We start from the raw sequence: 27,595 nt of genomic DNA on the forward strand, positions 1-27,595 counted from the left end.
ATCTACCAGTTTCTGACATATGTTAAATATCCAACTACAACTGGACATTTATTAATTTCTCTTTGGAACTGCCAATTTTTGCCTTCTTAACTCTAAGACTATACTGCTAAGACTACATTCTATATAAATAAGACTATAATTTTTACATTTTCTTGGTAGTATATTCCTTTTATCATGATGTAGTGTCCTTTAAACGCGGTAATGCCATTTTGTCTTAAGCTCTACTCTGCTGCATATTAATTTTGTTAAACCATCTTTCTTTTTGTTTTCTGGTTTTTACTACTGATGAGAAGTTTGTGATCAGTCTCCCTTTCTTTGTGTAATTTATGCTTTTTAATTTAATCATGAGTTCATTTTAAGTGAGGATATTTTCTCCATGGAAGTCCTGTATATCTGGATTGGCATTAATTTCTCTTGTGATTTGAAATTTTTTAATTATGAACTTATCTTCACAAAGATTATTTTTCAGAGGAGTCTTATATCCTGTGGGTTATAGAAGCAGTTTCACATTTGTCTCTGCTGAATTTCTAAGGGTTTAATGGTTCCAGACCAATCTGTATACGGATTTATTGATTTAGAGTCCTTGTACCAGAAGGAAACTGTTATATCAAATGAAACTCCACATTCATCTATAAAACAGGCTTAAGGCTCTGGTTCTCATATTTTACCCTTCTACATGCCCTGAGCAAACAGCAAGCTTACCTGAAACTTCCTGGGTCTGTCTGTGGGTTCCCTGTTTTAGTCCCATTTCATAGGTAAAAATCTCTCTTCAGGTTCTATGCTTTAGTTGATCAGTTCCAACTACTTTGTGAGGGCACAGAGTATGTGGCCTAGACTTTCCTATGAACATTAAGACATCAATCCCCAGCATTTAAGGTCTGTATGAGGACATGAAAACCACTATGGGTCATTTAGAAATTAGTTCCTGCTTACACCTTTCTTAAGTAAGCTCCCCTGACTCCTTGTTACTAGCACCTATGAATTTCTCTTTCTTGATTTGAAGCTTTTATATATGTATATAACCTTTCTGTATATATCTTATCAACAGTTTATGTCCGGAGTGTGGAGTGAAAATCCTGCCACAAGAGCTCAACTCTACTGTCTAGGAGTCTTTTATTATATGGGTGTATACATATACTATATGTATACATATGAACTGTATACATAACTGTGTATGTGTATATATGTACAATATACACACATATCTATACATATATGTGTGTATAATAAACACACCACAGTTTTATACCAGTGTTAATGGAATATTTTTGAAAACTTCCCCCAAATTCCACCACTACAACCAATAAACTCTTTCCTTCTATCCCATATTCTCTCCTGTATGTATTCATGAACATATGTAATTTTTAACACAGCTATAATCAAAGCAGGGTATTATTTAAATTTACCAAAATCATGTTCTACTAATAGTCTTCAAATTTTTAATGTAATGTATTTTTTGTAATATTCCATTTAGTGGATGTTTCATAGTTTCCTGAACTATTACCTGAATATACTTTGTTTTAATTGTTTCAATTAAAATAATGCTTCAGTGTTCTGCTTCAGATAATGACAAGTTAACATACATTAAAATAAACTTGCTACACATAACAATTATACATTCTGGACAAAACATAAAAACAAACATTAAGTCAAAAGAGTAATCAAAAGCAGGAAGCAACTGGAAGGAAGTTAGCCTTAAATGAGAAAACTGTACTGGTAGAATTTTTTTTTTTTTTTTTTAGATGGAGTCTTGCTCTGTCACCCAGGCTGGAGGGCAGAGGCACAATCTCAGCTCACTGCAACCTCCGCCTCCTGGGTTCAAGTGATTCTCCTGCCTCAGCCTCCTGAGTAGCTGGGATTACAGGCGCATGTTGCCACACCTGGCTAATTTTTCGTATTTAAGTAGAGATGGGGTTTCACTGTGTTGCCCAGGCTGGTCTGGAACTCCTGAGCTCAAGCAATCCACCTGCCTCGGCCTCCCAAAGTGCACTAGTAGAATTTTTATAAGGCTTTTGCCTGAGGGTACTTAGCCCATGTGGCAATGGGCACTTAGACGGAAGCAGGAATCTGTTGTCTTGCTAGCTTAAAAAGGACAAAGTTTGGGGTTGCAAAGGCAGCTTAAAAGTGAAAGGTGAAATCCCAGAAAGGAAAGTGCTCCAAAATTTCTATATGAACTACGCCCAGTATTTGAATGATCCTAGTTTGAGGACGACTCCAAGGTTCTTCACAAAAAGAAACAGCTGGAAGGTGGAAGGATCTGAGATGAGATTTCTGTTGCTGCCTGTCACAGAAAAAATAAAGTTGGGGTTTAAATCCAGCCACATTAGATGTCTACTAAGACAAAAAGTCAACACTCATCAGAGAAAAAGAACAGAATCCAAAGTCTATAACATATCACTGATAATGCCCATTACACAAGCAAAATACACTATAGTGAACAAACAGGAAAAAAGGACCTAGAGTCAAGAGAAAAAGCAGCTCACAGACACTAAATCCTGAATGATCCAAAGTGTCAGAATTAGCAGACAAGGACTTCAAAGCAAGTATTATAAACATGTTCAAGTATTTAAAGGAAAATATGGTCATAATAAATGTTCGCATGGGGAAATCTCAGCTGAAAAATGGAAGTTATGAAAAAAACCAAATGGAAGTTCTAGAACTTAAAAGTTATAATGTCTGAAATGAAAAATTCATTGGATGACCTTAATTTGAGATCAGATGGCAGAAAAAGGGTCACTTAACTGGAAAATCAATAGGTCTACTGAATGTGAAGAAAAGACTTTTTAAAAATAATAAACAGAGCTTCAGAAATTTAAAGTGCAATATCAAGTGGTCTAACTATGTACAATGGGAGAGGAGAGATAATGAGACAGAAAAATATAATGTTTAATAAATGGCCAAAGTCTTCCCAAATCCTATGAAAAACACAAACTTCTAGATCCAAGAAGTTCAGCAAATTCCAAGCAGGATAATTATAAAGAAACCCACACATAGACAAAAGGATCAAAAAACAAAGATAAAAAGCACACTGTGAAAGCAGCCAGAAAAAAGTAACACTGCATGCAGTGAAAAAGTTGTATGAATGAAACTTGACTAGTGATACCTGACTTCTACATAGTAAACTGATTTGCAGCAGAGGTACCAAAGCAATTCGAGGGACAAAAGAAAATCCTTACTACAAATCCTGATGGAGTAACTAGACACATCTGTAAACAAATGTACAAACCTCATACTATAGAAAAATTTGAGCTGAAGCTTAAAGTGTCTAGAAGAAACCATAGGAGAATATGATGTGAGAGCTGACAAAGATTTCTTAGGGTTACAGAAGCAATACACATTTTTTTTTCTTTTTCTTTTTGAGACAGAGTCTCACTTTGTCACCCAGGCTGGAATGCAGTGGTGTGATCTCGGCTCACTGCAACCTCCACCTCCAGGGTTCAAGTGATTCTCCTGCCTCAGCCTCCCCAGTAGCTATGCCACCATGCCCAGATGATTTTTGTATTTTTAGTAGAGAGGGGGTTTTCCCATGTCGGCCATGCTGGTCTTGAACTCCTGACCTCAGGTGATCTGCCCATCTCAGCCTCCCAAAGTGCTGGGATTACAAGCGTGAGCCACTGTGCCCCACTGCAATAAACATTTTAAAAAAGGCTTTGGGAGGCCAAGGTGGAAAAACTGCTTGAGGCCAGGAGTTTGAGACCAGCCTGGGCAACACAGTGAGACTCTATTTCTACAAAATTTTTTTTAAAAAGCCAGGCATGGTGGTGCATGCCTGTAGCCCTTAGCTACTTGGAGGCTGAGAATCGCTTGAGCCCAGGAGTTCAAGGCTTCAGTGAGCTCTGATCATGTTACTGCACTTCAGCCAGGACAACAGAACAAGACCCTGTTTGTAAAAATAAAAATAAATCAGAACCCATTGAAATAAGAATAAACTTCTATTCACTGAAAGACATCAATTAAGACAGTAAAAAAAATCAACTACATAAAATACTCGAAAAACATATCTGACAAAAGACTTATGCCCAGAATACATAAGGAACTCCTACAACTCCATAGTAAAGACAAGTAACTCAATTAATAAACAGCAAACAACTGGAATAGATATTTCACAAAAAAGGTACACAAATGTCCAATAAACACATGAAAAGATGTTCAAGGAACCAAGCCACCAAGGAAATATAAATCAAAATCGCAACAATACACCATTAGGAGGCTTAAATTTAAAATTCCCAAAACCCAAATATTGGCAAGGCTTTGAAGCAACCATAACTCTCATACATTTATGGTGGGAATGTGAAAGGCAAAACCACCTTGGACTAGTTTAGCATTTAGACATAAACCTACCATAAGTATTTATCCAACAGGAATCAAACTAGATGTCCACAAAACAGATGTTGAAGAAAAAAGAATGTTCATAGCATCTTTATAATAATTCCAAACTGGAATCAATTCAAATGATATCAATGTAAGAATAAATAAACGCTTTGTGGCATAGTCACACAACGGAATACTACTCAGCAATTAAAAGAAACCCATACATACACAGAGGAACATGGATGAATCTAATAAATATTATATGGAGCCATATAAAACACCTAGAAAAGTTCATTCTATATGATTTTACTTATATGAAGTTCTAGAGTAGATAAAATTAATCCATGGTAAAGGAAAAATTAGAAAAAGTATCTGTCTCAGGATGAGGCTTCCCTGCTGACTGGGAAGGATCATGTACAGACAACATAATGCAATGCTCCATTTCCCCTTTTCAGGAAAGAATTTTGTCCACTGCTGGGAGTGCAATGCAGTGCAGCACAAAGCCATGGGTGTCTGTCAGCATTCAGTGTCTGTGCCCTTGGGTATGATTGCTTAGGCTGAAGGAAATATCACTTCTCAAGGTCATACCAATTTCCAGGGACAGCCCATATCTAGACACTAATCAACATGGGGATATTAAGGCCCAGCCCCTTCCCCCAACTTGGGACAGCTTTGATTGGTCATTCTATCTTCAGAACTCTTCAGCATTGCAGTTCAACTTCCCCTCTGCCCAAGCTGTTTCCTTCCCATCCATTCCCTTCCATAGATGTGAATCACAAAAGCACTCCCTAATAAAGCAGTTCTTAAAAAAATATGATTCCTGGACTAACGGTATCAGTATTCCTGGGAACTAGTTAAAATGCAAATTTATGGGTCCCACTACAGACCTACTGAATCAGACAGCAGAAGCACCATCTACACATGAAGAGCTTCCTATCAACTTTTTGTGCCCCACTCTTAAACATACTCAGATGGACAGACAAATGGAAAAAAACTCTCTAATATGAAAGACAGGAAAAAAGGGGGTGAAAACCTTACTTGGAAGAAATAACACTATGCAAAAAGAAAACAAAATTTTAATCCTCACAAAGGTTAAGGGAAGACACTGCATTCAAGAAACACAAATTGGATACTATATACATATATTTTTAAAGTATATTCAGAAAGTTAAAAAGAGACATCTTAGAAATTAAATCTATTTAGGCGGGCTATTTTCTATTTGCTCTTTGAAATCACTCTCTACCCTCTGTGATAATGCAGGAAGCTGGACTTTTCACCATCAGTAGGGCTCCCTTCCTCTCTGGCCAATGTTTGTCACTGGACAGAGGTAGGGATGTAAAAGAAGAGAAAGCACCTGGTTCTTTCTGACAGGCAATGAGTTAGTGGTTTGGGTAACTGTGGTTTTTCTCAGCAGGTTTTGTAATATCTTTTTGAGTCAATAAATCATAAGTTCCTAAAACTTTGATTAAAAAATTAAATATATGAAAATACAAGTAAATAAAATTTCAAATAACAAAACCTCAAAGTTATCAAAAAAGAAATGGAATTACCTATGGACAAAGGAGTTAGAATAATATATTTGCAATTATCTATCTTTTTACCATTACTCCAACTAGTTAAGAAAGCATTTTCAGCAGCTGGAAAAATATGCACAAAAATACACATATCACTCAATAATAAACCACCAATGCACATCTGAGCCTGCACTTTATAAAAGTAGATAATATTTGACTTTTAAATATTTCATAATTTAAATGTTCATTTATTATTTTGGGGTTTCTTAAACATTTTTATTTTATACATGTTTATTTCAATTCAAATTTTGACAGACTAAAAGACTGTATTTTATTAGAGTCCATTTATAGGCAATTTTGCAACACTGATTTCTCGTGGAAAAAAAAAAACCAGACAGATAGTAATTATTACGATCTGTGGAACTGAATGACCAGTAAAACCGACCTCTTACTGCAAACCAAGCACATGGAGATAAGCCCACCCATGCAGCAGCAGCGTCTTGATGATCAGCTGAATGGAGCTATAACATCTTATGTTGTGCCCAGAAGGTAGGGTAAGGCTCAAGGCTGCAAGGGCCAAAATGTTCTCATAAAGGCAAGATTCAGGTGCTGCTTGCTGGAGCACTCCACAGACACACCCTGTCTGTCCCAATGGCTTGTGACTGCCACACAGCAACAGTGAACACAATATACTCTCACTCTCACTCTCAGAGCAAGCATCTTCCCCTTATGAGAGAATGAATTCAGGCAATTCTTTACAAAAATGACAGCATTTGTTCCAAGGCACCAACAGTATAAAGCTTTTTAGAAAATACACAACAATAAACAGACTAAACATGGGAATTAGTTCTTAATGGTGGAATCTGTTACTACTGTATCTAGTGTAATAATAACTTCAGATAGATTACAATCAAAATGCTTATCAAATAGACTGTGCTGTGTGAGGGAATGTCTGACCAAAGAGTATTCTCACAGGCACTTTGGGTGCTGGCTGGTAAGCGCTCACAGGGGTTCTTCTCAGTGCCAGAGAAGCTGAGCATCACATGTATTTGTAAAATCCTCCTCCAGACTTCTTGCCAAGCTTCTTCTCTGCCATCAGCTTTTTCAAGGATGGGCTGGGCTGAAATATGGGGTTCTTTGTATCTATTTCATGCCATCCATCCATGATGAACTGCAAAGAATCCAGCCCAACGTAATCTAGAAACTCAAGTGAGCCCATGGAGTACCTGGCTCCTAACTTCATAGCAGTGTCAGTGTTTTCCTTGGATACATCACCTCATTCATGCAGCCTGACTGCTTCCTTGAGGTGTTGAATCCTGAGACAGCTGACAATAAACCCAGGAGTGTCCTTGCAAGAAACAGGATGCTTTCCCAGGGTTTTGCTCAAGTTTACCAAAGATTCAAATGTCTTTCGGGTGGTCATTGGTGTTTTAAAGACCTCTACAAATTTCATCAGGGGCACTGGGTTGAGTAAATGGAGGCCAGCAAATCGGTCTTGTTTGGTGGTAGCATTGGCTACGCTTGTAATTTGCAAAGAGGAAGTGTTGCTGGCAAAAGTTGTATGTTCAGCAACAAACTTGTCCAACCTCTTGGAGAGCTTGATTTTCACCTTTAGATTTCTACAATGGCCTCTACCACCAGGTCTGTGCTGTGGGCTACGGATATTGCATCTGTGCTGGTTGATATGCTGCTTAGGGTTTTCTCCACAAATTCATCAAAAGCCTTAGGGTTTTCTACAAACAACTTCTTTGTCACTTTCCTAAGGCTTTTCTCAATTCCCTCTTTATATTTTGCCAAGATGTCCTCTGTCTGGTCTAGCAACACTACTGTGTGGCCGGTCACTGCAGCAACCTGTGTGATGCTGATGACCATCATGTGCTTGATGATGATTTTTCTTGCCCAAGGATGTGGACAAGGAAGACAAAGAGTGCATGAACTGCCTGGTGATGAAAGCCATGGTGCAGTGGCCGCGGCGACTACAACAAGACCCAGGCAGGAAAGGTGCGTGTGGTGTGGGGACGAGCAGACGGGCAGCCTCTGAAGCCATTTTTTATTTTTGAATAAAATGATATTACTAATTTTATCTGCAAATAAGTTTTGTTCAAATGACAATGTATGCTCAACATTAATATTTTTCTAATTTTTTAAATTGATGATTGTTGATAATTGATAATGACAGGCATTGAACTTCCTGTTTTGCTGATTTTTAACTTTTACAAAAATTTTAATTAAATAGTATCAGTCTGGTATTTTGGTATTATATTTTAAAAAACAAAATTTCAGTACCATAATTGTGCTGTGGTATCATAACTATTACATTTATGGAACATGCTAACTACTCATCTTCTACATCTTTCAAGAATTACATCTCAAGTCATATTATCAGAATGTTATTGATATAAAGTAGTAGGGAAGAGGGGGAAAACACCAGCAATAAAGCAGATAAAAATTTAAGCAACAGAGATATAGCTTGAGAAAGCATATTGTGTTTTCTCTAACTCAAACTATAGGGTGAAGCTAGATAAAGCTTTCTTATCTAGGGGGGCTTCACAAAAGAAATAATAAATTTTAGGAAGCACGTGTTTAAAAATTAAAAAAACTTAGTCTAATCCTACTTTCTCACAAAGAAATGTTACAAAAATACCATGTAATATTTCCTTTTATTCAAATTTAAACATGATACAATAAATAAATTAGCAGTCATGGGCCAAACATATATAATATACAGTACAATGTAAGCAATAGTATGACAGAAAGAACATTTAGATATCTTGTTTGCTAGAAACATTTCAGAAACTGTTTCCCCAGTTTCAACAAATTGTTGATAAACTATTTTTTACCGCAGAAAATATTCTAGGAGACTCTCACTTATCCCTTCCAACACCAAGTTTAGCCTCTATCCAAAAGTTCAATGCTATTTTTACATTTATTTGGAGTCCTCAAGTCTGAAGTCAGAGTGACTCACAATTCCTATATACTTGATTCAAATTTCTTGTGTTATAGAAACAGAGGTATCTGTGAATACCAGATACTAGATTTAACCCAAAGACAATCTGAGATAGAGGAGGTACACTATAATAGATCAACTAGAAGAAGCTCTTACATTCTATCCTTACCAGGACAAATCAAACTCTTAGCTTCTACCCCTATAAAATAATTAATTCTGTTAAAAACACATTGACTTCAGATCCCTTTTGCAGGTTGTGACTTGCCTCACAGTCCATCATAGCAAAACTTATTTTTACCTTATACTTGCTTATATTAAATGAAAACTATTTACTTTTACTTTCGTTTGCTAATATGCTATAAAACAAAATTTTTTATATTTAAAAAAATAATAATAGTCATAATAGTGGCTAATGCTAAAAAGGTGTAGCCAGAAAAAAAGGAAATAAAAAACATTCGGAATCACACCATGAAGACATTTAAATTCATTTACTTTGTCTTCTTAAAAATAATGGATTCTGTTGGTAAGGATGGGGAGAAATTGGAATCCTTGCACATTGCTTGTGGGAATGAAAGATGGTATGGCTGCTCTTGAAAAACTTGACATATCTTCAAAAAGCTAAAAAAGAGAATTACCACTTGACCTAACAATTCCACCCAAAGAAATAAAAATAGGAATGCAAACAAAAACCTCTACACAAATGTGCTGATGTTCATAGCAGCACTGTTTACAAGAGTCAAATGGAGGAAACAACCGAAATGACCATCGATGGATGAATGGATAAACAAAATGTGATATATTATTAAAATGAAATATTATTCAACCATAAAAAGGAATGAAGTATCAACACATGCTACAATATGGATAAACCTTGAAAACTTTATGCTAAGTGAAAGAAGGCAGACATAAAAGGTCACATATTGTATGACTCCCTGTATACAAAATCTCCAGAATAGCTATATCCAGAGAGATAGAAAGCAGACGAGTGGTTGGTTGGGGTTGGAGAAATGAAGAGTGACTGCTTAATGCATATTCCTTTTGGATGATGAAAAATGTTCTTGAACTAGATAGAGGTGATGGCTACATAACACTGTAAAGTTACTAAATGCTACTGAATCGTACACCTTATGTGGTTAATTTTTATGTTATTAATTTTACTTAATAAAAAATAATTAGGATCATAAAATTAAGAAAAAACTTCCTATAGATACTACTAGTACCTAATCAACAGATTCCAAACTATCAATTCTGTTTCTCTCTGTAATCCAAGTTGCCTTTGAAATAGTCATTGTTCTTAGGGCTTGCCTGCCCTTATGAATTTTAAGAGACTCTACTTTTCATGAAAGGAAATTAACCAAAGACCAATGTTTCTCAACCAGGTACTGACATTTAGGATGGCACCCTGCTTTACTTTACGGGTTTATCAAATGCATTATAAGATGTTTGGAATCGTACAATGGTGTTCACTAAATGCCAGCAGTGCTTCCTAGACATTCTGACAACTAAAATTGCCCCACATTATTTCCATATGTTCCTAGTTGAGAGCCACTGCTCTAGAACAAAATGACATATGCTATGTATTGTGTTACATTATAAGAAGTTCCCTAATATACGCAACTCAATGCTCTACAAATGAGTCATTTCAAAAGCTCACACATTTTTATGTATGGAAAGTAAACTTCTTGCTTTTGACATAGGACGCTATAAAGATTTATTGATTTTATTGTTGTTCTAAACATAAAAACTAATTCCAACCAGAAGAATAAACTTTATCATAAGGTAACTTGTGCCTGATATTTAGATCATATTACTCAAATGAATTTTCAACTTCTATTAATAACATTATTTCATTATTTTCTTTGCTTTTTAAGAAATATTATCAGGCTCCAAATATATAGGAAAGTTATAAAGAATAATATAACACCCATGTACCTGCTAGCCAGTTTGAACAAACTTGAACTTTTTCCTTTTTTCTTTAAGGAAGAAAACTTTACAGATAAAGTCCCCATGGGATCTTTTCCTATCTCATTCCACCATTCCTTTCTCAGTGGTGACCGCTATCCAGAAGTTATTATTTCCATGAATGTACATACATTTACTACAAATGCTGACTATCTCCATAAACAATATAATAGTTTTGTTTACTTCACAGGCATGAAGTTCTGCGGCATGTATCACTCTTTTTTTAAAAAAAAAAATACTTAATAGGCATTAGAAGTTTATCTATTTTGATACATTCTAGTTTACCCATTTTAACTGTTACATAGAAGTGTGGATTCAATTGTGTGTCCAGACCCCTCCCCAAATTTGTATGTTTAAGCCCTAACCCCCAAGTGCTGTATCTGATGGAATGGATACAGCACTCGGAAGGAATCAACCCTGCTGGCACCTTGATCTTGGACCTCAAGCCACCAGAACTGGTAAAAAAAAAAAATAAATAAATTTCTATTAAGCCATCAAGTCTGTGGTACTTTGTTATGGTTGCCCTAGCAAACTAATATGCACAGTATTCCATTGTTTGAACATACCGCTTTATTTATTCTTTAATAATGGGCTCTTACGGTATTTCCAGCTCTGTACTGTAACATACAAAATTGCAACAAATGTTTGGTATGGAGATCTTGTTATTCATATTGCAGGACTTTTCCTTGGACACATACACAAATATACGCACACACACTACAGTATGTTGATCTTCAACTTTCTAATTATTGCCAAATTGCCTTTCAAGGTAATTTTGGCCAATCTATACTCCATCAGCTGTGTATAAGACTGATTTCTCTCTATCCTCTCCAAAATTGGTAATGACAGACTTCTGCCAATCAGATGGGTATGAAATATTTTGTTTTAAAATGCATTTTTTTATCAGTGACGTTGAACACCTTAATGTATTTGCTGACCACTAAGTTTTCTTCTGTGAATTGCCTACTCATATCCTTTACCCCTTTTTCTACATGGTTGTTTTTATTATTTTATTTACTAATAGGAGCTCTTTTTATACTTTAGATACTAATCTTTTGTCAACTACTTGAGTTACATCGCCATCAGCAGCATGTTGCTTTTTTTTTAACAGTGTTCATTGTCCAAGGAGAATTTTTATTTTAATATAGTCAAATATTTTTCTTTATGAAAAGTGCTTTTGAAGTGTTTTAAAAAATCTTCCTTACCGTGAGCTCACAAAGTTATTTTATTTTCTTCTCAACTTTTGCTTTTCACATTTGGGGGCTGAGTTTTTCTGGATTCCATGTGTGATGTGATAGTTTTTTTTTCATATAGATAATGAAATGTCCCAGTGGGCCATCCCTTCCCTTGCACACAAGGCCTATGTCTTGTTAACCTGCTTCCTAAGTCTAGCACTTTGCCTGGTACATGTTAGGCAATTATAAACATGTGACCAATAAAAGGAAGGATGGAAGAAAGAGAAGGGAGAGAAAGGGAAGCAAAGTAGGGATAGGAGTGTGGAAAAAAAGTATTTGGATCATGGTCTTTGATACAAACTATATATTAGAACCACAGAAGTCGAAGGGTATTAAAACAGATTCAAGGGGTGGACTGCAGGAAGATGGGCTTTCCAGGATTCTGGAATGCTAGAGGTAAATATATCACTTAAGTGCATCTGGACACTGACTCTGCTTTCTCTCCCCCAGGATGAGAATATGGCCTTGCTAGTGCTGAATTAGTTCAAAATCCAGAAAATTGTGATGTTATAAATATCATTTATTAAGTCTTTGCAGAATGCTCAAGAAAGCCTAGGTACAAAAGGGCAATGATATATTCAGAACTTGATACAGCAATGCTAGCTGAACCCTTCTCGTAGGGACGGTGGCTATATGTACCACAGGAAACCTAAAGAGATGGGAAAAACTCTTTTAGATATACTGTATTTGCTGCTATTCAGAATAGTCATTTGGTTTCTACATTCTTAACTAAATAATTTAGGAGCATACAACAGGTGGGTAATAGCCTCTTCCCAACAATCCCTAACCTGAAGTTCAAAGGCGGAATGCTGTAGTGGAGGCAGTATAAAAAAGAAAAAGAAGAATGGGACCTAGAATGACTTTTACCTCAGATGCCCTCAAAAGAAAAACATCTCTCCCTAGAGCAACATATGTCTAGTTCAGTATAGTCAAGGAAGTATGTTCCATTAGAGTAAAAGGGGCTCAGCCTCCCAATATAAGTATACAACACCACCTACAAAGTATTCTTGCTGAAATATTGAAACATATCTCTATTTAACTACCAATTTATAGTAATAAAGGGGAAGAGGAATATGCTACATAGCACCATGAAGATAAAATCAGCAAATCCAGACTGTGGGAAAACTCCACAGGACAAAGGATCCAATTTCTTCAACAAATAAAAAACTTCAAGAAAAAAATTTTTTAAAGGGATCTAGAGTTTAAGAGATATCCACCAGTAGCCATAAGGACACTGATTCAAACAAACTGTAAATGTGATATGATGTCTGGGATTCCCTTCAAAATAACCAATGAAGAGCTACAGATAAATAAGATTAGCTATGAAACTAATTATTAAAGTTGAATAATAAAGACCTGAGAGTTCAATGTCTTTTCTCTCCTTTTGTATACATTCGAAATTTTTTACAATGAAAAGTTAAAAGAGGGGGCCGGGTGTGGTGGCTCAGGCCTGTAACCCAGCACTTTGGGAGGCCAAGATGGGAGGATCACTTGAGGCCAGGAGTTCAAGACCAGCCTGTTCAACATAGCAAGACCCCATCTCTGACAAAGAAAAAAAAAGTTAAAAGAGAGGAAGGACTTAGCAGATCCTTTTAAAAGGAAAAGCAAATAAACCATGTAGGACCTACAGCTAAGAGACTGCAGTCTGAGACCTAAAAACCTTCTGATGTTGATTTAAACTGTGAAGAACTTAAAATTTACAAGAGAAGGCTGTAAATCAAAGATTCAACCACTATAACCAGTCTACTGAGTGACTGTTAATCAGTATTTACTTAAGTTACCACTGAGTGATACTGAAAGAGTATTATTTGAAAGTGTAGGATATAATGACTCATTTTTGCTTTCTAATGAGTTATTTTCCTTTTTTGCTGTCCTTCCACGTATAGGTATCTTTCCTTATGTGATTGCTGGTTGCTCCAAATGCTGAATTTTACCATTGTAATATTTAAAAATAGCTAATTTGCTCTAACAGGATTGTAAAAATACGTATTTTGGGGAGGCAGAGTACTAAACAAATTGTGCTGCTCTCTTTATTCTCAATCTATATGCCTTCCCTGTTTTCTTTAATGCAAACATTTTCAGGTTGATATTAATATTAAAAGCTCAAAGAGTCAACAGGATTCAAATATGTCAAATAACAGGAAAGCATTTGCACATATAATATACTCCTTAAAGTTAAGAAGATCTTCAAATAAATTTATCTAGTAAGAAACACCAAGGTAAATATAGCAGGAACCAAAAACATGGTCTTGACAGGAAGAATTCCAATTCTGCAACTACTAGCTATATGCCCTTAACTTAGATGAATCATTTTTCCCCTGAGGCATACTACATCTTGAGTTTTTTAAATAAAGATTCAACATTTACATAAAAAGCCATATTATAATAACAAGCATGTAATAGGTTCTTAATAAATGCTACATTAAAACTAAATCTAGTCTAACCCTTTCATTTACAAATTAGGATAAAAAATGACTTGTACAAGGTCACACACTGATTTTTATTTGGCGCCATCCAGTTAAAAATGCTATGATTATGTCTGATAATAATGCCTCCACTTTACACTGGGATTTTAATCAAGAAGAACATTTTGTGCCCCAGTCTTACCATTTTGGAACTTCCTTTGTCATAGAAACATTATATATTGTCAGTAAATAAGCTGAATTAAAGGTCAGTGCCCTCTAGTGCTGAACCTTCAGAGGTAGGTGCAGGTTCCAAATACAGGCAAATTTACCTAGTCTACAGAACAGGAAACAATTTCCATAAAAATAATGAAATGAAAACATGAGATAGCTGCATGCACAGCGACCCATTTGTAAGGATGACTGTTCTCTCTGGGGGATGAGATTTTAAGCCTTTACTTTCTTTTCAAACATTTGAAAAGCTTTTTAAACTTTTCGTTATTGTTTAAGTTTTTATAACATATAAAACATTTAAAAAGAAGCTAAAACACAGGGCAAGATAACATCACTGAATTGCACAGTGGGGAAAACAACTCTTCTTCCCCTACTGCATAGTTTCAGAGGAAGTTACAAACCATGCAGCTTAGTATCTAATGTTACATTAAGAAAAAGTCGTAAAAGTGCTGTAATCCCAGCACTTTGGGAGGCCGAGGTGGGCGGATCACGAGGTCAGGAGATCAAGACCATCCTGGCCAACATGGTAAAACCCCATCTCTACTAAAAATACAAAAATTAGCTGGGTGTGGTGGCGCATGCCTGTAATCCCAGCTACTCGGGAGGCCGAGGCAGGAGAATTGCTTGAATCAGGGAGTCGGAGGTTGCAGTGAGCAGAGATCGCACCACTGCACTCCAGCCTGGCAAGCCTCGCTGTCTCAAAAAAAGAAAAAAAAAAAAAAAGAAAAAGTTGTGTCAGAGATAAGGCAGATCTTTAAATTGAGAAAAACAACGGGATAAATGTGACTTCAACTTTTTGAATGTACTTTAGGTGTCACCAATAGGTGACATGCTATGTATGTACAAGTCTTTTTTTTAAAACTGAAAAGCATTAAACCAGCCCATGGTATTAGGTGCTTAACTGATTATAAAAAAGAAAACCAAAATGGAAATGGTTTAGAGAACTGAAGTTAAAATGAGAATTCCATTAAGGTGGCATATCCACGTAATGGTGCTTAATGGGAAGACTACGGACTATACCAGTGTCTCATATAAATTAATATGAGAACATTTCTTAAAACTGTAGCTAAAATGGCCTACAGGTATACTTGTAAGACATGACTTATTACTCTTTTCTAGAGTTAAGAGTTTATTAGGGCAGTAAAGGGTTCAGTATCCCAAACCTGATCCAAAAAATAAAGTCACCAAGTTCAATGTCCTGTAGTCCTCCACTTAAACCCAAGAATCACAGAACTTTTCTTATAACAAAAGGCAAAAAAATACCAAAACCAATTTGACAGTTAATATTAAAATTCTCTTCCACAAGGCAGTAAGAGAATCAAAGGAAAGAAAATCTAGCCTAAAAGCATTTCAATCTATAAAGGAGAAGGCTATCTAAGGAGAGCAAAAAATTATGAAGTAATCTCCTCAACGTTCAAATGATGCTCTAGAGAGGAAGATATCAAAACTGATATATTTTTAAAGATAGAAGAGTTATTAGTGGAAATAAGGTAAAATAATTTATTCAGGATATAGTTAGAAACGTCTAGATTTTTCATTTTCCTTCTTGTGCCTAAAGCATAATTCTATGTAGGAATGTCTGGTAGTAGTGTGTTTTTGGGCTACTTCAAAGCAATGTATGGATAAGAAATCATTTGTTTTTCGGCCAAAAGTTTAAAAAACACTGGCTGGGCGTGGTGGCTCACGCCTGTAATCCCAGCATTTTGGGAGGCCAAGACGGGCGGATCACGAGGTCAGGAGATCGAGACCATCCTGGCTAACACGGTGAAACCCCGTCTCTACTAAAAATACAAAAAAATTAGCCGGGCATGGTGGCGGGCGCCTATAGTCCAAACTACTTGGGAGGCTGAGGCAGGAGAATGGCGTGAACCTGGGAGGCGGTACTTGCAGTGAGCCGAGATCGCGTCACTGCACTCCAGCCTGTGCGACAGAGTGAGACTCCTTCTCAAAAAACAAAACAAAACAAAACAAAAACCACACAGCAAAACTGCCAAGTAACACAATTTTTCCCTAGACCAGAAAGCTTTATAAAAACCTAATCAGGCTTAGTCTCTGAAACCTATCACTTCATGGGAAAAGTGCCTACAGTCTCACTATAGAAATATAATACAAACCATAGAAATCTTAAATTACCTAGTACATTAAGAAGTAAAAAACAGATATTACATTTAGTAAAATATTTTAATATGTCAAAATATTAACATTTTGATATGCAATGAATATAAATATTGAGATACTTAAGATCTTTTTCATACTAAGTCTTTGAAATCCAATGTGTATTTTATACTTACAACACATCTCAATTTGATTTAGCCACGTTTCAAGTATTCAACAGCCACATGCAACTGGTGGTTACTGTACTGGACAGTGTATGTCTATGGCACAGCATGTCTCATGGGCTATACTTAAAAGTTTGGGCCAGCAGCTATAGCTCACACCTGTAATTCCAACACTTTGGGAGGCTAAGGCAGGAGGATTGCTTGAAGCCAGGAGTTTGAGACCAACTTGGACAACACAGCGAGACCCTGCCTCTACAAAAAAATAAAATAAAATAAACAAGCCAGGTGTGGTGATGTGTGCTTATAGATCCAGCTATGTGGGATGCTGAGACAGGAGGATAACTTGAGCCAAGGAGTCTGAGGCTGCAGTGTGCTATCATTGTGCCACTGCACTCCAGTCTGGGCGACAGAGCAAGACCTTGTCTCTAAAAAAGAAAAAGAAAGTATAATGACTGTTTCAGAGGTGAGCATACAGAGACAAAAGAGGTCATCTGTTATTCTGACAGGGCTTACATCTAAAATGTACATAAAACTGCCAATCTCTTGGGTAGACTGCCATCAATCGTGATACATGCAGATTAATTTCTTTCTAGATTTTACTAGGACAGCAAAGTGATCAGTATCTCAATATCTGCCCTCCCCCCACCAAAAAAAAGTGACTAAGCTAATATCTTATTGCTCTTCACTTAAAACCAAGAATCACAGGCACAGATAATAAGGCATTTATGTATTACAGTCAGTAAGGGATTATAATACAACATGGGCAGGAGTCAAGTATAAAAGGTATCTGAAAACATGAGAAGCCAACCATATGACAACCTGGAACAGATAGAATACTGCAAAGTTAGTACAGATTAGTGACATATTGCCAGTATTCTAGAAGTACACTTTGTGAAGACTGTTCCTCCTAATATCCGTAGGTAACCCACAGAGAAAGTGGCTAATGTTCAGGTAAATTTAGGAATTGCTGGGTTAAATAAAATGAGCCAGGATTTTAATATTGTTTAAAATTAGATTTTAATTTAAGGATTAAGTTCCCCTATCCTTATAATACAAGACTGATGATGAAACTCTCAGAGACGTGTGAACCAGAGCAACTCCCTCTTAAATAGGAGCTGGGTAAAATGAGGCTGAAACCTACTGGGCTGCATTCCCAGACGTTAAGGCATTCTAAGTCACAGGATGAGATGGGAGGTCAGCACAAGATACAGGTCATAAAGACCTTGCTGATAAAACAGTTTGCAGTAAAGAAGCCGGCCAAAACCCACCAAAACCAAAATGGCCATGAGAGTGACCTCTGGTCATCCTCACTGCCACGCTCCCACCCACACCATGACAGTTTACAAATGCCACGGCAATGTCAGGAAGTTACCCTATATGGTCTAAAAAGGGGAGCATGAATAATCCACCCCTTATTTAGCATATCATCAAGAAATAACCACAAATATAGGCAAACCAGCAGCCCTCAGGGCTTCTCTGTCTATACAGGAGCTATTATTTCATTCCTTTACTTTCTTAGTAAACTTGCTTTCACTTTACTCTACGGTCCTGTCCTGAATGATTTCTTGCATTTAATCCAATAACCCTCTCTTGGGGTCTGATTGGGACCTCTTTTCTGTAACAAAACCTTTTTTTTTTTTTTTGAGATGGACTCTCACTCTGTTGCCCCAGGCTGGAGTGCAGTGGCCCAATCTTGGCTCATTGTAACTTCTACCTCCTGGGTTCAAGTGATTCTCCTGCCTCAGCCTCCGAGTAGCTGGGATTACAGGTGCATACCACCATGCTTGGCTAATTTTGTATTTTTAGTAGAGATGGGGTTTCACCATGTTGGCTAGGCTGGTCTCGAACTCCTGGCCTCAAGTGATCTGCCCACCTTGGCCTCCCAAAGTGTTGGAATTATGGGCATGAGCCACCAAGCCTGGCCTGATCACAAACCATAATATGCTAACATACGTTGTAGCCATTTGAGAGTGGGTTGGAGAGCTATCCTATGCATCATTTCCCAAACTAATGAAAAAAACACTTTATTTTCATGGATCATCTTGAGAAACTATTAGACCATGTTGGAGAATGCTGATTTAAAAGCACAGGTAAGGCTACTCCTACAAACCCAGGGAAAATCAGTGCTAGATATTTGTAAGCAATATGAGAGTACTGTAGGCTAAAGCTTTGAGGGTCTAGATCCTAACAATATTTTAATGTAAAGTCTAATAACTAAATGATCAGGAACACCTTTTTGATTTGATCGAAACCAAAAGGCAATGATCTATGGAGCTATACTATCTACCCATACCTACATTCAAGTAATAATGGCAATGGAATATAGTATGAGTGTAATGAAAATCTTACCCCAAATAATCTTATTTTAGTCTTATGCTCTTAAGACCAAAAAAGGAACTTAATGAAATCAAATGGGAGTCAGGGTCACTCACCTTACTCTAAACCTGCTACAGTTCAAACTAGGCTGCGTAAGAATCTGTGAACCTCAAAGCACAAAGTTTAAAGAAGTAACTGACCAATGAGAATAAGTAGTATACATAGAAACGTCTAAAACGATCATATTGTCTAGAACCAAAAGGCACCTGAATGCCTATAAAGGCATCTATTAAGACAATAAAGGAAAAATAAGAGTATTTTCCTGTAAGAAGGAAGAGTTTTCTATGGCTTGTGGAGAGCATTTCAAAAATGTAAGACAAAGCACATACACCAAAAAATATTGTCTAATTTCTCCAAATCCCTAGTCTGAATTAAATGCTCTTTCTACATCACCAAAGGAGAGAGAACATAAAATGAAGTTGTGAGTAACACTTTAGTTTTCAGAGCAGATAGTTGTAATTGCCAGTAGCAGGAAACTCAAGTTTTGCCAATTCCAGTGGGTAGGAAAAGGCTGTCTTAATTTGCCTTTCCCTGAGAACTAACAAGTCTGAACAAGTTTCTCTAGGTTTTTGAACACACTTCCTTTCCATGAAATGCCTGATTATGCTTTTTGCCCAAATTTTGTTTCTCTCTTAGAAATCTGTAAAATGTCTTTATCTCAAATACTAATCTTCTTTCAGTTATATTGCAACTATCTTCTCTCACTTCTCCTCCCAGAGTGATTTTACCCTTTCACTCTCATTATGTTGACACAAGTTTGACTAACAAAACTTTAAAATTGAATGTAAATGCCCAGATGTTTTCACTAGAGATTTCTACTAAACATTTAAGAACTAACACCAATTCTACACATTCCTTTACAGAAAACAGAAGATGAGAGAAAACTTCCCAATTCGTTTTATGAAGCTAGTCACTACCCTGCTATTAGCAGAGGGACAGAAACATACATTAGTGAAGCATGACTAAGAACCTGGAAATAAACTCACTCAAATATGCTCAAGTGAGTTTTGACAAAAGTGAAAGTTATTAAATGGAGGAAAGACAGCTTTTCCAACAAATGGTGCTAAAGCAATCAGACACTCACGGGTTAAAAAAAGAGATACCACCCCACATCCATTAGGATAGCTACTATTAAAAATAAAAAAGATATAAAAACCTAGAAAATTAACAAGTGTTAATAAAGATGTGAAGAAAGTGGAATCCTTGTGTACTGCTGGTAGGGATGGAAAATGGTGTAGCTGTTATGGAAAACAGTATGGTGGTTCATCAAAATATTAAAATTACCATATGATCCAGCAGTTCCACTTCTGAGTATGTATCAAAAAGAATAAATGCACAGACTAGAACAGACATTTGTACACTAATGTTGAGAGCAGCACTATTCACAATAACCAAAAAGTGGAAGCAATGCATGTGTCTATTGATGGATAAATGGACAAAAAAAATGATACACATAAACAGTAGAATATTATTCATGAGACATAAAAAAGAAAAACATTGTGATGCATGCTACACTATAAATGAACCTTGAAGACATTATGCTAAGTAAAATAAGCCAGTCACAGAAAAACACTCAATAACAAATGCTGGCAAGAATGGGAAGAAAAGAGAAACCATATACACTGTGAGTGGGACACAGTGGCTGGTGCACAATCATGATGGACAATAGTTTGGAGGCTCCTCAAAAAACTAAAAATAGAGATTCCATATGATCCAGCAATCCCACTGCTAGGTATATAGCCCAAAGAAAGGAATCAGAATGTCAAAGAGATATCTGCACTCCCATGTTTACTGCAGCACTATTAACAATGGTCAAGATATGGAATCAACCTAAGTGTCCATCAACAGATGAATGGATAATGTGGAACACATACACAATGGAGTACTATTCAGCCATAAAAAAGAACAAGATGCTGTCATTGCAATAATATAGATGGAACTAGAGGTCATTATTTTAAGTGAAATAAGCCATGTACAGAAAAAAAACAGTACATGTTCTCACTTACTTGTGGAAGGTAAAAATTAAAACAACTGAATTCACGGGGAGAAAGTGAGAGAGAGAGAAGGAGGATGGCTACCAGAGGCTTGAAGGTTGGGGTGGGGGGCGGTGTGGGGAAGTGGGGATGGTTAATCGTTACAAAAAAAATAGAGTAAGACCCAGCATCTGCTAGCACAACAGGGTGATTATAGTAAAAAATAACTGTACATTTAAAAATCACTAAAGTATGACTGGGCTGTATGTAACACAAAGGATAAATGCATGAGATGATGGATACTCCATTTATTCTGATGTGATTATTACACTTTGCATTCCTGTATCAAAATATCTCGTGTTACCCATAAATATATACATGTACTATTAAAATAACTATGTCAAATTAAAAATTAAAAAAGACCCCAAACTAGACAAACACTGTAAGATTTCACTTTTATGAGGTACGTAGAGTAGTGAAATTCCGAGATAGAAAGTAGAACTGTGGGTATCAGAGACTAGAAGAAGGAAATGAGGTGGTATTGTTTAATAATGGGTACAGAGTTTCAATTCTGCAAGATGAAAAGAGTTCTGTGGATGGCTAGTGTTGATGGCTACAGTCAATGTGACTGTACTTAATGCTACTGAACTGTTCTCTTAAAAATGACTAAAGTGGTAAATTTTATCTTAGGTACATTTTACTCTAATTAAAACAAATTTTAAAAAAATCAACATCAAGCTAAGCCTCGTACCTTACAGAAAAATTAACTCAAAATGGATCACAGACTTAAATGTAAAACATAGAAATACAAAACATTGGAGAAAAAAAGCAATAAACTTTCAGATCTAGGGCAAAGCAAAGTTCTTAGACTTGGCACCAAACATATTATCCATAGAAAGAAAAACTGATAAATTGGACTTATGCTCTACAAAAGACTGTTAAGCAGATTAATTTTTTAAAAAGAGCTAGGACTTCTGCTTTCTGGTCCAGCATGTAAGAAGCTGTAAGTCAACACTAAGCCCTACAAGAAAAAAAGCTGAAAAAAACTGAAAAATCAACAACTACTCTTAGGATTTGTCAGAGTGGTAAAGTCAGGGGTCAAATCACAAACCCCCCCAAATGGGAAAGACTAATAGGAAAATGCAGAAAATTGTAGCTTGCTGGAGCAGAAACCCACAAGCACAAATCTCCATGAGAATCTGTACCAAAGCAGGGAAACAAACTATAACTGATGAATTACAAGAGGCTCAGAATGAACAAGTCTGAGATAAACTCCAGGGAAATCCAGTAATCAAGCATCTCCACACTTTTACCTTCAAGAGCTTGACCAGGTTTTCCCAGTGAATATTTAAGAAAAACCTCCTCTGAATATTGGAGATAACTTTCAGGCCTTAGGCAAGGGAAGGAGAAAAGGAATCACTCTGAAATATGCCAAAGCATTCTGTTCCTAATAACGCTACCCTCAGGAGAAACTAAATCAACCAGAGCCTATCCTGCTGGAGCTTTATCAGAGCATAACTGACCTGGGCAAAAGGCAAAACCCAACTCCAGACCAGTCTAGCCATCCTGTTCCAAGTAAGTGGGCACTGGAGAGACTGATAAGCACTTGTTAAGTTTACAGGGCAGAGGTACAGGCTTTCCAAAAGACTGAGACCTCCAGATAACATTATAGAATGCTTCCCCCTCCCCATACCTTACTACTACATTACTAAAGGCCTATTTACAGCAGATCCTTTTATTCAGTAACTCGTACCTGGTTATCAAGAAAAAGTTATAAGGCAGTAAAAGGCAAAATCCAGTTTCAAGAGCACAGCAAACAGCAAAAACATAGTCCAATGTGGCAGGGATGTTGCAATTATCAGACCAGGAATTTAAAATGATTATGATTAAGATGCTAAGGGTTCTAATGGATAAAGTACACAGACTGCAAGAAGAGATGGGCAATATAAATAAATAGACAGAAATTATAAGAACTAAAAAGAAATGTCAAGAGATTAGAAACACTACCAGAAATGAGGTATAATTTTGATGGACTTAATGGTAGGCTGGACATAGCTGAGGTTAGAATCTCAGCTTGAGGTTTAACTCGGTAGAAACCACCAAATTTGAAAAGCAAGGAGAAAAAAGACTGAAAAAACAAAAGAAAACAAAACCCAAAACAGAGTATCCAAGAACTGTGGGACAATTACAAAGGGTGTAACATACGTGTAATGGAAATTCCAGAAGGATAGGAAAAAGAGTAATACATGAAATTTCTGAAACAATAATGACAAAAGAATTCCCCCAAACTAATGTCAGACACCAAACCACAGATCTAGGAAGCTCAGAGAACGTCAACCAACATAAATGTCAAAAGCAAAACAAAACAAACAAAAAAACTATACTTAAGCATATAATTCTCAAAATTACAGAAAATCAAAGATAATGAAAAAATCTTGAAAGAAGCTAGGGGAAAAACATACCATACCTATACAGGAGCCAAGATAAGAATTATATCCGATTCTCATAAACCATGCAAGAAGGAGAGTGGAGTGAAACACTCAGAGTGTCAAGAGAAAAAAAAAAAACAACCCAACCTAGAATACTAACACCTGAAAATTTTCTTTCAAAAGTGAAGAAGAAATATTTTCTCACAAAAACAAAAATCGAGGGAATTTGTTGCCAGTAGACTTGCCTTGCAAGAACTGTAAAAACAATTCTTTAGAGAGAAGGAAAATAATGAAGGTCAAAACACGAATCTGTGTAAATAAGGAAAAAGCATCAGAGAAGGAAAAAGTGCAGGTAAAATCAAGTTTTAAATGTTTCTTATTTTTAATTGATCCAACAGATAATTTGTTCAAAACAATCACCGGAACAATGTACTGAATTATGTATGCTTTTATACAGACACATATGCTTCTATATAAACAAAATTAATGACAGTAGTAATATAAGAAACCAGAGGCAGGAATTAGGATTATTTTGTTATTATAATGTTTCACAGTACCTGTGAAGCAGTATAGCATTATCTAAAAGTGGACCTGGATTAGTTGTAAATGTATACTGAAAACTCTAGGGCAAACACTAAAAAACGCAAAGAAAGAAATATAACTAGTATGCCAATAAAAGAGATAAAATAGAATCAAATAAAATGCTCAATCAAAACCACGAAAGGCAAAACAAAAAAGAGAGGAAGACAAAAATAAGAACAAAGAACAAGGACGATAAATAGAAAATAACAAATATGATAATATTAATCCAACCATATAAATAATTACTTCGAATGTCAATGGTCTAAATGCACCAATTGAAAGACACTACTGTCAGAGTGGATCAAGAAATAAGACCCAATTATATGTCGTCTACAAAAACCAACTTTATTAAATACAAGGATACATACAGATTAAAAGTATATGGATGGAAAAAGATATGTCATGCTAACACTAGTCAAAAGAAAGTAGGAGTTAACATATTAATTTCAGATAAGGCAGGCTTCAAAGCAAGGGGAGCATTACATAGTGATAAATAGGAGAATGCTCCAAGAAGACATAACAATCCTAAATGTATATGAGCCTAATAATATAACTTCAAAGCATGTAAGGCAAAAACTGAGAGAACTGCAAGGAGAAACAGAATAGACTACTACACTTGAAGAGTTCTGAAGAGTTCAACATCCCTCTATCTGAAATGAACAGGTCCAACTGGTACGAAATCAGGAAGGACACAGTTGAACTCAACACCACCACCAACGGGATATAAAGGACTTTTATAGACCACTTCATCCAAAAACAGCACATTCTTCTCAAGCTCACATGGAACATTCACCAAGACAGATCATATTCTGGGCATTAAAACACATCTTAACAAATTTTTTAAAAAATAGAAATTATACAGTATCTCCTCTCAGACCACAGAGGTATTAAATCATAAACAAAGATAGCTGAAAAATTCCAAAATATGTGGAAATTAAACAATGCGCTTCTAAATAACGCATAAGTCAAAGAAGAAATTTTGAGAGAAACTGTAAAATAATTCAAATGAAAACGCAACATGTCAAAATTTGTGAGAAACAACAAAAGCAGTACTTAGAAAGACATTTATAGCACTGACTACATATATTAGAAAAGAAGACCTAAAATCAATAACCTAAGCTTCCATCATAGGAAACTAGGAAAAGAAGGCTTAAAAAAGAAAAAGATACACAGATTACTAATGGTGGAAATCAAAGATGGGACATCACTACAGATCCCCTGGCATTAAAAAGATAATAAAGGAATTACATGAACAATTCTATGCCAACAAATGTAATAACATACATTAAATGAACTAGTTCCTGGGTGACAAAATCTGCAAAATTAGAAAAGAAATAGGAAATGTCAAAAGGGCTATAGCTGTTAAAGAAAATGAATCAATAATTAATAATCTTTCCAAACCAAAAGCAAAATGTCCGGATGGGTTCACTGGTAAGTTCTACCAAACATTTAAAAAAGAAAGTATATCAATCCTCTACAGTCCTTTTCAGAAGAGTTACAGAAATATAGCCAACTGATCTTTGACACAAGAGCAAAGGCAATAGAACAAAGAAAAAACAGTCTTTTCAACAAATAGTGCTAGAAGTGAATATCCATATGCAAAAACAAAACAAACAAAAACACTACAGACAGATCATACACTCATCACAAAAATTAACTCAAATGGATTACAGACCTACATGTAAAATGCAAAACTTTATCCTAGAACACAACATAGAAGAAAAACTAGATGACCTTGTGTTTGTGACTTTTTAGATATAACACCAAATGCACTATCCATAAAAGAAAGCAATGATGAGCTGGACTTCATTACAATTAAAAATTTCTGTTTTGCAGAAAACACTGCCAAGAGAAAAAAAAGTTGAGCTACAGATGGAGAAAAAAATATTTACAAAAGACACGTCAGATAAAAGACTTACCCAAAATACAGAAAGATTCTTATAATCAACCCCATTAAAAAATGGGACAAAGACCTGAACAGATACTTCACCAAAGATGTACAGATGGCAAATAAGCATATGAAAAGATGCTCCATATCATGTGTCATCAGGAAAATGCAAACTAAAACACCAATGAGATACTAAACATACCTATTAAAATGGCCAAAATCCAAAATACTGACACCACCAAATCCTGACAAGGATGTGGATCAACCAGAGCTCGCATTCACTGCTGGTGGGGATGCAAAATGGAAGACATTTTGGCAGTTTCTCACAAAACTAAATAGATTCCTACCCTATGACCCAGCAATTGCACTCCATGAAATTTACTCAAAGGAGAAAAAAATACACTCATACGAAAACTGGTACACGTTTTTAGTAGATTTATTCGTAACAGTCAAAATTTGGAAGCAACACAAATGTCATCAGTAGGTGAATGGATAAACAGTGGTATATCTATTAATGGAATATTATTCAGTGCTAAAAAGAAATTAGCTATACAAGACATGAAAAGACATCAAAGAAACTGAAATGCATACTACACTAAGTGAAAGAAGCAAATATAAAAAGGGTACATACTGCGTGATTACAACTATTGACATGCAGGGAAAAAGCAAAACTACGGAGACAGTACAAAGATCAGTGGTTGCCAAGGGTTAGAGGGGAGGGAAGAATGTATAGTCAGAGCACAGAGGACTTTTAGGGTAGTAAACCTACTCTTTATGATACTTTAATGGTGGATACATGTCATTATATATCTGACCAAACCCACAGAATGTACAACACCCGGAGTGAAGCTTAATGTAAATTATGTACTGTGGGTAATACTGTGTCAATGAAGGTAAACCAGTTTTAACAACTGTACCACTCTAATGTAGGACGTTGATAATGGGGAGGCTACGCATGTGTGAGGGCAGAGAATGTATGGGAAATTCTGTATCTTCTGGTTCTTTTTTTGTGTGAATCTGAAACTGCTCTAAGAAATAAAGTTTATTTTTTAAAAAAAGTTAATTAAAGAAGACAAGCTTTAGTGTAAAAAAACATTTCATACGTATATCCAACAAAGAAATATGTTAAAAATAGAGTATGTTAAAAATACTCTCAAAACTCAACAGCAAAAAAAGCAATCAAATTAGAATGTATGCAAAATACCTGAAAAAATATATCACCAAAGAGTGTATACAAATAGTACAGATGTTTGTATAAATGGTAAACAACACATGAAAAGATATTTAACATCATTAGCCATTAGGGAAATACAAATACAACCACAATGAGATATCACTACATATGATATACCTATAAGAACAGCGATTAGAGAGGATCAGTGCCAAATACTGGCAAGGATATTGAAAAACGGGATCACTCGGACATTGTCTGTGGGAATGTAACATGGTACAGACATTCTGGA

General features: G+C 36.0%; 1 protein-coding gene and 1 pseudogene across 1 annotated transcript in view; both read right to left on the reverse strand.

Moving 5' to 3' along the window:
• RFX7 (regulatory factor X7) overlaps positions 1 to 27,595 on the reverse strand; it is a 157,574-nt gene that overhangs the window by 86,982 nt on the left and 42,997 nt on the right. The gene's annotated exons all lie outside the window — the stretch shown is intronic.
• LOC129050120 (hydroxyacyl-coenzyme A dehydrogenase, mitochondrial-like) lies at positions 1,709 to 27,291 on the reverse strand (annotated as a pseudogene).

This window comes from Pongo abelii, chromosome 16, assembly GCF_028885655.2.
Source record: "Pongo abelii isolate AG06213 chromosome 16, NHGRI_mPonAbe1-v2.0_pri, whole genome shotgun sequence".
Taxonomy (NCBI): Eukaryota; Metazoa; Chordata; class Mammalia; order Primates; family Hominidae; genus Pongo; species Pongo abelii.